Source organism: Desmodus rotundus, chromosome 13 (assembly GCF_022682495.2).
Source record: "Desmodus rotundus isolate HL8 chromosome 13, HLdesRot8A.1, whole genome shotgun sequence".
NCBI lineage: Eukaryota > Metazoa > Chordata > Mammalia > Chiroptera > Phyllostomidae > Desmodus > Desmodus rotundus.
Genome location: NC_071399.1, coordinates 93,642,877 through 93,653,332, shown reverse-complemented (window position 1 = coordinate 93,653,332; position 10,456 = coordinate 93,642,877). Strand labels below are relative to the sequence as shown.

The following is a 10,456-nucleotide window of genomic DNA, read 5'->3' as shown; positions in this document are numbered from 1 at the left end:
CTTCTGAGACCGTCCCTGCCGAGCCGGCTCTGAGCGGACAGAGTCCGACGGCCGCCCGGGACCGCGGGCGGGGTTCCTGCCTCTGGGCTCATCCGCTGTCATCCGTGGGAACGCTAACTTGATCCGGAGGGACCGGTGGGGGCGGGGTGGCGCGTCCTCCGCTCCCCGCCGCCCCTCCCCCGCTCCCCAGCGCCGCGCAAGGAGCATCCTCTCTCCGCCCAGGCGGTGCCCGCGGCTGGGGCCCCAGCTTCCTCGGACGCCGGGCACCTCGGCCCAGACGAAGGCCCCCCGTTGGAATTCGCCCGCGGCGCCGATTCTCGGGGCGACCCTCTTCAGCTCGAAGATCGCAACTTTGCAGGTAAGGCGGTGTCGCCTCCGACAGCTCCCTCTGCCCCGAGCCGCGCCTCGCGTCCTCCCCGGGACCTCGGGGAAGTTTCCCAGGCTGCCTGCGAAGCCGGCTCCCTGGGGACGCGGACCGACGTCCCCGGGGGATCAGCAGTTCCAAAGGCCCCGCTGCGTGGCTTCTCTTCAAGGCTCGCCTGGGTCTGCGAGGCGCCCGGCGGTGGACCGGTGCTGAGCCCGAGTTCGGGGACGCGCCTCAGCCTCTCGCCGCCCCCCGCGCGGGGCTCGGGCTCGGGGCGAACCCCGGTGTGACTTATATGGTAAACAGAGCCGCTGCGGCCGCGCCGCGGGGCCGGGAGCACGGCTGCCTCTCGCCTCTCACGCGTGGGGGGAACGTAGAGATCTCGGTGGCGGCTGGGAGCCTGTCAGCGAGCCCTACCTGGCCACGCCGGGGACCTGCCGGGGGCCTGAGGACGGGTGGCGACCGGTACCCTGTCGACCGATTACGCCCTGCGTCATTTTCCTTCTCTCTCCAGAACCACTCTGCCCGCGCCGCGGGACCCACGCCAGGGATTCCCGGCGCGCTGGGAAACCGAAATCCCGGGCACTGTTTACTACTCGGGCAGGTCGCTGGGACCGGCTGCACAGCGCGTTCCAGCTGGGGGCTCAGCTGCCTGTGGCTGCGGGAGAATGCTGGAAGGGGCCGGAGAGTTTGAGAGAGAGTGGGACGGGGCCCTCTGATCTTGCCTGTGTCCACCAGGTCGTACCCCTGTTCACGTGGCACCTTCGGGGACCCTCCCCGGTTAAATTCCACCCCCACAAAGGCAGCAGGTTGCTTAACTGAGTAAGAGCCCAGCCCAGGGAGCGACAGCAGGCAGGCGCAGGGTTTGCTTGTTTTATTAAAAAGAAATTGAGAGCAGTCTTGTAAAACTGAAAAAAAAAACCAACCCAAACCCAAACCATTCAGGTATCCTTTTTTTTTAAACTATCACATTACACATTCTTTAAGAAAAGGGTTAACTAGAGTTTTTCTCTTTTAAAGGAAAACTTTGATTTAGACAGTGGGAAGGTAAGGGGGTGGATGTTGAAACGTTGCAGTTGGGGTCTCTGGGGTACCCTTTCCTTTAACCTCACATTCGTAATGTTTGTAATACCTCCTTCTATTCACCTGGACAGCAGGCCAGGAATCCCCTTCCCCCCTCTTAAGCATTTCAGGCAAAAAAATAAATAAATAAGAAGAAATCAGTAAGATATAGGTATAACCAGTACTTGAGATATTGGAGTCAAAATTGAGTGAGGTCGTTAAAGACACCCTTCAGAACCCTGTGAGCACAGCAGTCGGCAGTAAGTGGACTTTGTCAAAGTGTCTGGATTAAGGGCGCTCAGCACAGGCGGAAAGAACGCCCAGGCGTGGCTAGTGGCTAAGAGCCCACAGAGCTGGAGGGCCTTCCGACAGAGCTGCCCTGGAGCTCAGCTGCTGGGCTCCGCGCCGGCTGGGGAGTGAGGGGCTCCCAGGCTCCTGCCAGGAAAGGGGCGCCGCAGGAGAGACACTGAGGGCTGGAGGGGGACTGACGGGAAGAGGCACTCCACAGTCACTGAGCGAATGAACAGAGAGACAGGCCCTTCAAATGAGGCAGAGTGGGAAGATTTGTAGTTGCAAATTCAGAAAATTTCTCTCTTGTAAGTAAGAACGTGAACATGGGCATCCTTCGAAGCATAAAGCGTCTAGCTCCACAGGCAGAACAAACTCGTCTCTTTAGTGAAACTGCCAAACGTTAACAGTGCTTCTAAAACCTCTGCTGTTGCGAAGTCGGATGAGTTTCAGTTTACTTGCTTACGTGGCCGTCGTTCTCCAAGATGTGTAGAAGGTGGAATACATTCCATTACTTCTAACCTTTACAATTTTGTAGTTTTTTTGTTGGTGATTTCCCTGTTGTAGTTACTCTCAGAAGGTCAAGATCAAAATGCACAGAGAAAGCCATGAGAAAATTAAAGTTTTCTATTAATTTGATGCCCTCTTGGGCCATTGATATAGTAAGAGACCAAATACCTTGCCATGTGAGATAACCTTAATCAATTTATACTTTACATAAATAGGAAACACCAGAAACATTGCCTTTATTCTTTCTGATTAGGGGAAACTCGAATTTCCTGTTCAGCACACATATTTTAAACTTTTTAAACCCTGTTATTAACACGATGAAATTTCTATGAAAGTAATAGCCCTTAGGATGTGTACCGATTAACCCACCGAATTAAAAACTGCTTTCATAGACATGTTGTTGAAAAAGTCATGTTTTTCTGCTTGCATGTTTAAGTGCCAGCATAGTTGATGGTAATTCAGATTATCAACGTTACATGTAGCAGCTGAAAACTGAAATAATCTGCCTTTTCTAATTAATGCATATCTTGGAACAAAAATAAAGATATGCACACATCTGTACAATATTTAATAATGTAAATATCAGTGCTAGAGAGATGAAGGATTTTGCAAATAAAGATAGATACATTAAAAATACTAAACAATAGCTAGCACTGAATATTTTCTTGTAAAAATGTGTTTCATTTTTTTAAAGCAAGCTGGATGAAGGAAAATACAATAAACTCCTAAATCCCGCCCCCCCCAAGTTATGATTGTCAAACATTATCCATGGGAGGACTCTCAGGTGACCTGTCCTGACTTCCCACAGGGCATTGCCCAGGCCACACCTGACCGGGGTGCCTCGCTGCTTCCATACCAACGGACAGCCCAGCGGGACCACTGGGCTCGCTTTTCAAGTGAGGCGGAGGAGACAGACCCAAATCATAACCTTGTCTTCTCACCGAGTCCTGCCTGGTCACCTCTCTGCACCAAATAAACATTAAAACTACTTAACTCGACACAACTTCAGGTGGACATTTACTTCTGCCCAGTTGTGATTTTACAAAACTGCTTTAGAGCCCTTTCTTCTCCTCCTGTTTTCTATTCCTAACCCTCTCAGCTGCACTGAGACCTCAGTGTTTAAAGAGAGTTGAGAATGTTTTGATCAGGATATATGTATCATGGCGTATCATGGATATGTCACGGATATGCCCGTCTAATCAGCACAGACGTTGGCCTGGTCTCTGGGAACATTACTGTTACCACGTGCCTCTGTGAGGAACGTGCATCTAGGAGAAGATGCCATTCACCCGTGAGAATGAAAACCGAAGACACCTGCACTGCAAGTACATCCACTTAAAACTACACGGTTCTGTGAACTGTTTGGTAGATGAAGTGATCTATTTAAATTTAAAAAAATGTAATGATCCTTCTGAAAGTTCCGTTTTGCTTAACGAGGATATGAGAGAGAATGGTTTCAGTACCTGACCTGCTCTTTCAAACTGTAGGTGATGTCCCATTAATATTAGTGTGCATTTTGTCTCTTTAAAAAAATGTTTTCTGGGACACAGAACAGTGTCACAGAATCACTGAGAGGTAACAGCTGACACATGGGCACCATTTCACACTGGAAGTTAGAAATGGGGGTGAAAACATCAATGTAAAAGGGTGCCTCGGTAGCTTTATCCAGCTCTGCCTTCTTTTAGAGAAATGGCAGCTGCAAGGACGAGAGTCAGAAATGCTTTTGCTATATTCTGATTGTTGTTTGCTATTTTTGAAATATGTTGAAAAAAGTCACCGTAAGTAATTTGCTTGAACAAATACCAGTAAGAGTTAACATTTATTTTAGACAGGAAAACAGGAGCTATTATTAAAAAAAAAAGAAAAGAAAAGGAGGATAAAAGGAGGGGCCAGTATTTGCAGGTACTTAATATATGCCGGGCACTATGCTGGAAACAAAGAAGATTTTTAATGTTTATCTTCACATCCATTAAAACTGAAGTATTATGACCACCTTTTAAATAACCTGAAAAGATTAGATTTCTGAAAATTCACAAAGGTGTTCTGTAGGAGGGTCAGGATTTGAACCCATGTCTCCTTGCGTCTACAGCCAATACTCTGTCCTTAATTTTTGTAGTTTCAAAGATAAAATCAGTAAACTTCTAACAAGATTTGTACATTCGTTGATTCTTAGAGCTATTCATTTCTCTACTGTGTTACCTAATGTAACGTTGGCATGCAAACCCATTACGGACACTGGCATTGGAAACGAGACTGTGTTAACCCTGTAAGTTTTCAGGCAGACCAGGTTGTTCTCAAAATTATTTCGTTCCTTACTCTTGAATATAAATGTAATGCATGCAGAAAGGGAAAAAAAGTTTATTTTCATGGATAAACTCAAGGTCATATATTTTTCTGTAAATAAACATTATTAATTTCTAAGTAAAAATTTCCACTCAATCTTCAATCATATGCAGGCTGTTAATAAAGTATCTTTGATTATAGAAATAGCAGCCACGTCAGGATGTGTCAGGTTAATATTGCCTCTTATCAATGTCATATAAAATTCCCACACAAGTGGTTTTGTCTTAATTTTATCTGAAGTTAATTGCCTATTTATTTTTAACGTCCCTTGGTATCTCATTAAGGTAGCTCTCAGCTATGCATCCCTGAAGACGTCTATTAGCCGATAGCACATTTTAAGGAATTTGGCATGATTTTTTTAAGCCTATACCTGCAGTTAAAACCAGTAGAGAGTGCTTCGGTCCAAAGACCTGTTGATACTGAAGTTGAGTGTAGCGTCTTTCAAAAGAACACCATTACAGACAGGAGCACTGAAGTGGTATTCACTCAATAAATATTGGTTGAATATTAGTAAATGGATAACTGAATGAGTAGATTGATAACACATGAGCAAGCTCTTCGTCTTTGCGATTTCTGGTAAAGCTCCTCTGATTTCTTCCCCTCAAATGTTCTCTGACCCCTAAGCCTACCTCCATGTTACTGTCTGCTTGCAAATTCCCTTCCTGTCTCCAGGTGCTGCAAGTAAAACAAGTAAAACCCTGCTTATATCCTGCCTTGCAGGTGGGTAGAGGTCTGTTTCCCGAACTAGGCAGTAAACCCCCTCAAGAAACCCGGAGGATGCTCCAAAAATGCTCACGTTTCCAACTGAATTAGATCGCCGTAGACATTACTGTTCTGCAATTGAGCATCATTAATTTATTTCACAGTTTTATAGTACCGTGGTTGGCTGAGTTTGAGCATATTTATTTGTATGGCGAAACCAGTTATAACAGCAACATTGCACTTATGTGATATATTGAGTACCGTATTACTCCACACGTTTCAGAAGTAGTAACCCACAGTTCTTCAACGGACACGACGTGCAGTCAGCTAGTCACCCGCACTGCTCGCTCCCAGGGGATCTGTAGAACCAGCGGCTGATGTGCTTCGGTTAAGTGGTGCTGGGCTGGAAGTCTTGAGGGAGAGCCTTTGTTCCATCACATGGTGAGTGGCGTGGGCAGAGTTGAAAGAGGATGGATACCAGTATTTCTCGGGAACACCCACTGGAGTAAAGGAAGTAGAGACTTCTTTGGAGTGACTATATTTGGCAAATCAAGTTGAAAATTGATGTCAAAGATGAGGCAGTACCTGAGGCCCCCTCGTGGGGGGCAGGGGTGCTTTATGTTACGATCTTTTCCTTCGACTTCATCGAGAGTGGAAGTGTTCTGAGTTAAACTTCATGAAAGGTGCGGAGATGCTCTGCCACATGTTAAATGTATGTCACCCCTAGCAGAGCTGTCCCACCTTGTGGTGTCTCTGGGCCACACCGGAAGAAGAAGGATTGTCTTGGGCCACACATTAAATACACTGTGACATGTGATCACAAAAAAAGTCTTAACGTGTTTTACGTAGATTTGCGATTTTGTGTTGGGATGCATTCACAGTCCTGCTGAGCCGCATGCAGCCTGTGGGCCGCAGGTGGGACACACCTGCGTGGAAAAGCAGCACAAGTGTGTGAGCCGGTAGCCTGTGTCTACCTGGGTCATAGTCCACAGCACACGGGACTGTAATTTTCATTTCACAGAATTAGCGTAATTAGTGTTCTGTTTTTGCTTTTTGAGTAGATGAATGGAATAAATGAATGCGCGGAGGAGTGGTCCGCTGTCAGCTGTTACTTTTAACTCCTTTATCTTAACATGCTGCTCTTTCAAGTAACTGGGCATACACCAACAGCTGCCCCCCACAACACACCAACAACAGTCCCCCACAACACACCAATAGCTTCCCCCCACAACACACCAATAGCTGTCCCCCACAACACACCAACAACAGTCCCCCACAACACAGCAACAGCTGCCCCCCACAACACACCAATAGCTGCCCCCCACAACACAGCAACAGCTGCTCCCCACAACACAGCAACAGCTGTTCCCCACAACACACCAATAGCTGCTCCCCACAACACACCAACAGCTGCTCCCCACAACACACCACAGCTGCCCCCCACAACACAGTGAGAGGACAGGCAGAATGCATAGCACACGTGGCTCAGAGAACGGAGAGTTTGTCTTGCTTTATCGATAATCATCCCCTGTTTGTGACGGCATGGGTATCATTTTATGTAAAGAAGGTTTCCTGCTGGCTGCAGCACAGCTGCGCACCCCGAAGGTCACCCCGAAGGTTCAACTTTAACTGAAGCCCTTCTCCGGTACTTGTAGTTGGATAAGCACAATTGGGCCTGTTTAATCTCTTCTAGAGGCTTGCGCATCTGTACGTAGAGTGCTCCGGAAGTAACAGAGAACATCGAAGAGTGGGAACCACTCCTGGGTGGTAAGCGCGTCCGTGGTGCCTACAGATGAATATCAGCAGTCATGAGATATGTAAGCCAAGAGTGTAGAGTAGCCCATAAAAGACAATAAAAGTTATCGGCCAACATTTGCACCTATGGAACGATTAGATATACAATAAATGACTTAGGAGGTCATCTAATTCAAAACTCTGTTTTTAAGCAAGTCTCTCATATCTTACTACATGATTTTTTATCATGTACGCATATACTACATATATACACACACATGTAGGATGCTTTGTTAAAGGCTTATTTAACAGTCACTGGTCTAGATGCTAAGAATGTGGAGAGGCTCATATTTTTCCTTTCTCTTTAAGATCTCAAACAAAGACATCCCATAACCCTCTCACTACGACATTTCAATATCCCACAATATCTTACAGACATTTTACTCCTTTGTCCCCTCTCTTTTCTCATGCAAGTGGAGAACTCACTGAGGAAATAATACAATTGTATTACAATCAATTAGTCTATACACGGACTTAAAAGAAAAAACCCAAAACATTGGGTCGTGTTGGAGGAAATTCAAATGCATCCTTATTGCCTCAAATTATTGTTTCCTGTAAGAGCAGGACTTAGGTTTTCTGACTATTATGTACATATCTATATTCACTTTAAATAACATTATTGCTATTGTTAGTGATGGTGCTTTCATTTCATGCAGATATTACTAACTTACCCTTCAGAGGCAATGTGTTTTAGGAGGTGAGGCATTTTCCAAAGCCTCAATGGATTTATGGTGCTACATTCACAATTTGCTGCCCGCTCTGCCCCCCTCCCCTGCCCCCCGGGACCAGTGAAGCAAATCTAAGAGAAGCAGCCAATTTTGGAGCTGGGGATGCAGTGGCTTGGACCCTCATGCCCTCCCTGCACCTTTGCCTTGGGACATCAAGATATTCTGGGAAGGGTGGACCCCTTCTGCAGGCAGCTGGGGATTCTCCATGTCCACTGTTGGTGCGTGTTAGTCAGCAGTTTGTAGAGCTGAGCATGCATTGGAGACCCAGAAATAGGCCATCGTTCCATGGCATTAAATATTGTGAACAAAAAAGGAACTGAGCTAGCTACATTCATCTTTTAAAATTAATTTTTGGGACCTACATTCCTCGGACTACCTCCTCTGCCAGAATTGTTGCTTTACTGAGAGGTGTTACACGAAATAATTAGAACGGCTATCTCTGAGAACTTTGACAATTAGGAATAAAGACATATTTGTAAAAAAAATTCAAATTTTAGGGTTCTCATTGCTCTGTAAGATATTATGTAGCTTTGTATCTAAAAAAAAAAAAAAGCTGTGTCCTTCTGCATGTGCTGCCTGAGAAGAGAATGCTGGCGGGAGTACGGCTCATTTGCTTATCTGGTTTGTTTCAACCTCGCCCTTATATTTTCATTGGTAATGAGCAGCATGGAGGGCCGGACCGCCGCTTACTTTCATTAGCTCTTCAGCACGTTCTTGGAACAAAGCGAACCGGCAAATGATTTTGCCCTTTCATGAGTGAAAGAGGCTTTAATGAAAAAATATGTCATTATAATAGTAGTTCCATTATAACAGAGTTTTTCCAACATATAAAATACCAACAATTTTAACTTGAAGAATAAAAACTGTTTTGTATTCTGTTGTACGTAGCAGTGAGCCATGAAAACCGGAATTTAAAGCATAACTCTCCAGTATTACTTCAGTGCCTTCTCACCAGTCATCACATGGCTGTAATTGAAACATTGGGTGAAATTAGGTATTGAAAACTTCCCTCTTTCAGAATAATAGTTAATGGTGATAATTTTTGGCAACAAAACCTGCAAAGGGTCTTTTTAATAATATAATATTTTAGCCTCTAATTTTTTAAAAATATAGATACCTATAAAGTAAAAATAGAGGCAGGAGACAAGCGGATTGAGAAGATGTAAACAAGTATTTGAAATGAGGCATTTTGTCTAATCAAGGCAGGTTTGAGATGTAACTTTGGCTCATTTCAGTTGATTTGACAAATGTGGTTTGAAAGATGAGCTACATTATTATAATGCTTTTGGTCTTATGGGTCAAAATGAGATCTCATCTATAAAAATATTCAAGGATTATGTATCAAAATTAATGTGATTCAAGAGAATCTCTCTACTCATCAAGTGAATTGTACTTCTCAGCTTGTAACAGGGTTTAGGATCTGTCAGGATTTGTTGTGATTGTTTTCACCGTAAGGAAGCGGACGTATGAGTAGCTAAAAAGGGTGAGCGGCTGCTCACAGAGTGTCCTGCACCCGTTGGTCCACCTCCAATGGGACGCTCAGTAATATCTCCCGCTGGCATTCCGCCGGCCCTCTGCGTACAGACGGATGCGTCCTGTTGTCTAAACCAGCCCTGGGCTCCCGGCTCTTCCCGCAGGGCCTGGAGCCTGCGACAGGAGTTGCCTCCTGCAAATCCCCATTCCTCGCCACGGCCTCAGCCCGAGCAGGGAGCTTCCACAGGTGCATGGCAGGGCTGGTGCCCATTTATTTTTTCTGAACATTGCTACAATTGTGCTAAGATCCTGTGTTCGTGGTGGAATTTAATTGCAATCTCTATTTTAATATGGCCCATAAAACAACCATTGTGGGTTTCTCTTTAGGTTGGAAATAGAAGTGGGTTTTTCCCCCCCTAACACATTTAAGAAAAATTAAGCCAAGAAGGGCTTAAGGGAAAGACCTTAAGAAAGGAGGTTCCATGTTTTGACATCTCGGTCATGTACTAGGAAGGGAGTGGTGAATGTGCTCTCGTGTGGGAGAAAAAGGACCCCTTGTCCTCTCTGCCCCGGTGCAAGGAAAAAAATCGGTACAGGGATGCTTCTGGGATTTCTGGCCTTATTTTGTGATTGAAAATGAACGAATGCTCACTATAATCATAAGGATAAATATTAAAAATATTCACTACAGATATGATTATTTTCAAATATCTTTTCTGAAACAGTGAAACTCTTAAGATATATTATTGATTAACCATAGCTAACTAGTTTAAAAAGAGTTGAACATTTTAATTTTAAAAACTTTGTTTATTTTTCTAAAATTCTTAGCAGCCTTTCAAAGTGTTTGCCAATTATTTGAAAAACAAATGTAAGACCATCTAAAGCACAGTATCTAACTTTTGAAGTTATTTTTGCCTTTATTTCTTACTTTACAGTAGGTTTAATTAAATTTGAGGGCTAGTATAGTCATCTTTAAAAAATAAAATGTTATGCATGCCCACGCACATGCATTTTGGGGGACAGTGGGCTGAACTGGATAGATTTAATTTTTTGTTTTTTTCAAGAACAATTATATCTGTTTATTTTCTGTTTTAGTTTCTTTTCTCATTTATAATTGCAGACACCACAGTGGCTATGTTTATATGCCTGCGTTCCTGCTAACGCACCCAAGCCTCTGTGGAGAACCACGAGG

General features: G+C 44.7%; 1 protein-coding gene across 1 annotated transcript in view; it reads left to right on the top strand.

Annotated features, from left to right (window-relative positions):
• Nucleotides 1–316: 316 nt before the first annotated feature.
• TRPC4 (transient receptor potential cation channel subfamily C member 4) overlaps nt 317–10,456 on the top strand; it is a 98,636-nt gene continuing 88,496 nt past the window's right edge. The window contains exon 1 of the mRNA XM_024566758.3: nt 317–358. The gene's annotated coding sequence lies outside the window, so the exon portion shown is untranslated. The remainder of the gene's footprint in view (nt 359–10,456) is intronic.